Source organism: Nematolebias whitei, chromosome 8 (genome assembly GCF_014905685.2).
Source record: "Nematolebias whitei isolate Nwh7 chromosome 8, NemWhi1, whole genome shotgun sequence".
Lineage (NCBI taxonomy): Eukaryota > Metazoa > Chordata > Actinopteri > Cyprinodontiformes > Rivulidae > Nematolebias > Nematolebias whitei.
The window spans coordinates 50,960,278-50,963,955 of record NC_056505.1 but is presented as its reverse complement, the minus strand read 5'-3'; positions in this window follow the sequence as shown (position 1 = coordinate 50,963,955).

Below are 3,678 nucleotides of genomic sequence, written 5' to 3'. Positions count from 1 at the left end.
GAAGCGTACCGAGGTGGAGCTGGGTTCGAATGGAGAGTGCCGTTCTTATACAGACACATTTTCCCTCACACATCTTTTCTCTCCAGATAAACTCCCTCATTTCCCATCTTTAAAACTCTTCTATCTTGCCAGTAAATCATCCAGATATTTTCATAAATGTCTGTTGTAATTAAGCTGTGTTATTGCTTCAATCAGAATAATCACATGTATAATGTTTGATGTTAAATTTTGATTCTGTTAATAAATGACCACATTCATTTTGATGGGTCAAAGATAATTAACGTCTCACGTCACTGATTAAACCATCTCCCACACTGTATCTCTGTCACATATCTGTCAAGTAGCTCGAAAAAGAGAGAACCCGTTTAAATTAAGTATAATATCAGGTACTTGAACTAGTCCAGATATTATAACGTGTAGTGGAGCTCCGAAGCTAAGCAAAGCTAACCGACCTATCTCACTACATTTCTGGTGGCCGGTACAGGTCTCTGAAGAGCTCCTCGTGAACCGATATCCACCATTTGGACATTTCGTGGCCGTACGAATGTTTGAAGAGGCGTGAGTTAAATGTGACGGAGTCTGTGTTAATACGTGAACTGAGTGTTGGCATGAAAAGTGCAGCTTTCTGATCTATCAGCTGCGTGGTTCGGTTCTAGAGAACGGCTCGGACGAGTCTAAGAACAACGCTGTTTTAGAGCTGAAAGTAACGTCAAGGTGTTCATTAAAAGCTGAAATGGTACATCTGTTATCTGTGAGCTAATAAGCTGTGGAAAGCGTTTGATTATGTTTAAACTGTGGTGCAGAGAGGAACGGGTTCTGCTTAGACCCGGTTCTGTTCCGGCTCGGTTCTGATTCGTTCGAACGAGTCGTTTGCATGGATAAACTGCTGTTTTGACCTGAGCGCCGTCTCAGTACGCTGTTGAGAGTTTATTCGTCACATTTTTAACAGAAAATTGTGCATTTTGACAGTTTTAATGACGAAAGTTGACCGGACTTTTTCAAGCTAATGCTAACAAAGATAGCTAGAATGACGATGCGCCATTGGTCGAAAGCCGCTGTTTGGGTAGCTCTGATTCGCTGAGAGACGAGTGACGTGTCTGTCGTCACTTCCTCTGATGTCAGGTTGTAAAACCCACCCCCGCCGCTGCTCTGTCATTGGTTGATTCAGTCACGTGACCCGGAAATGAAGCTCGTCTTCATAGTGAATTTCAATCTGTTGTTTAAAGTTGAAAAACGCTTTAAAGTTGGTTCTGAACCGCTGTTCCGATTATTAAAAGCCTAATCGCTGAAACTTTGCCACGTTTAAGTTTTAAATCCGTCATTAAATGGTGTTTTTGGACCACGCTAGCCAATGCTAAATTCTTATGCTAACGGCTAACGACCGGATGTCACCAAAGCCACAGGAAGTCATCGCGACTCCTACTGGTCGCCACTAACAGTGTCAGGGTTAAAATAAAATAAGGTTATACTGCCACCTCCTGTTGGAAACTTGAAATCACAGTTTCACTTCGTTTTTAGGATTTTGGTTAAATTGAACGCTCGTATTTCTTTAAAATAAGCATTTTTGAGTTAATAAACGTTCCTCAAGCTGATTTATACTGTTATGTTATCTTACCATTAAAAGTCAGTAAAGTATTTATGCCCAGAGAGGCGTTTACTAGGACATTTTTCATTCACTGATAAATCCTCAAGCAGGTGCAAAATGAAAAAGTGAGAACTTTTTGATAGATACAGTCACAGATAATCACAGAGCTGATCAGTTTACTCATTTGCTGAAAAGGAAATACACGTTTAATTGTTAAAACACTAAATAAGAGTAATTATATCAGAAAAAGGAAACTTTTCTGATTTATTTTACCACCTAAAAACACAACATCTTCCAGTCTATTTATTTAAATAAAATAAATAAAGAGATAATGGAAAAAGAGGAAATAAACATTGACTTTTCAGACTCCCAGTCAGAAGATGACAGTCAACAAGATGACATCATCCAGGGAGCTTTAAATATTTTAACAAACCCAATAATTGGCACACAATTAGAAGAGATGGATGAAATTCAGAAAGCTACGGTACTAAAAAGTTTAGCAGAAAATGCCATGGTGGCAGAGAATAAAAAGCTGAGCCTTGAACGGTTAGCAAAAATTTCTCTGCTTCTCAAAGACAAATTAAATCAACAGGTTGAACAAAATGACGTGCTGTCTAAAGCATATGCAGCAGACAGAGAGGCTTATCTCAAATTCATGGCACAGTCTAAACTTGCTGAAGAGACCGGTGCACATGAGTTAAAACGTGAGAGGGAGCTCTCACAAAATTACCTTACTTTACAAGCTCACTCATATGAGGAGAAATTGAAGGAAAGGGAGGTCAAGTACCAAAAGTTGTGCTCAGACAACGATGCTTTACAACAACAGTTGCAAGAAGCATCAAATGCTCTGAGCGGATGCAAATCTGAGATAGACGTGCTTAAAACACAACTTTGCCATGCAGAAAGGAAATACGGTGAGAGGCATGGACAGAATGTGGGGACACACTGGGCTTCAGACCCAAATCTCCTTACATCACACACACCTCCACCCTTACCTAAAGTAGCAGGGACAGACCTGAACAGGTTTCCACTACCAAGCAGGCAAGAGAGACCATTGAAACTTCCTCTTTCAATAGATGATCTTCAAAAACTCTCAAAATATGTACAACGCTTTGTACCTGGCCCAATGGGTTCAACTGGTACAAAAGCGTATCTCAAAGACCTTGATTTCAGACTGAGTGGTTATCCTAATGCTACGGTTGAGGATAAAATCAGTCTGATAAGACTCACTTCGGACAGAGAGGTGTTCACCTTCATCGAGCGTCAACCTGATGCAACGAGAAGGGATTACAACCTTCTGTGTGAAGCTTTGATCAGGGAGTACGACCCCTGCACAGGACCTGCTGGTTTCCCGGCTGCTGACAAGGTCACGCAAGGGAAGCATGAACATCCAAAGGTTTATTACAAAAGAATCTTCCAAGCTTATTTTGGTTACAGAAATGAAACCGGAATGGAGGAAGAAGAAGGTTTTAAATTTATTTTCAGCTAAAATCTCCACACTGACTTTAAAACGTCAGTACAGATGATGGCTAATTTCAGAGAAAAATCCATCACTGAGATTAAACAGTGTGCTGTGAATGTGTTTGAGGCATGTTCTCATGCTAAGACGCCCATAGAGGTGTTTCCTGGTGTAAAGGTTAAACCCCACTCCCTAGAACTGGAAGGACGGCGTGCATCGCCTCCCCCTCCTAAGAAAGGCGAGAAAAAGCAGTCTTTTCAAACTAACAAACCGCGTCATGAAGGTGCACGCTGGGACAAAAAAGCTCCTCTTTTAGAGGATGAACGTGATTATCGTAAATGGGGTGTGCGTAGGACGCAAAGATATGGGAACCAAGGTGACCCATATTATCAGGGGAAGTCCGAAAAGGAACCCCCAAATGATGTACTTATTCCTCCTCCACCTCGGACGAAACGAACCGAGGTGAAAAAAATCACAAAGGTTCCAGAAACAAGGCCCTACACCTCTGAGCTCGGAAGAGACAGAGAAACTACGCAGGTTTTTAGAAACTTTGAAACACACTGACACGGGAAACCAACCTGGAGCACTATGCAGTGATGTAATCGCTATTACATCTGAGGGCGCGAATGACAAC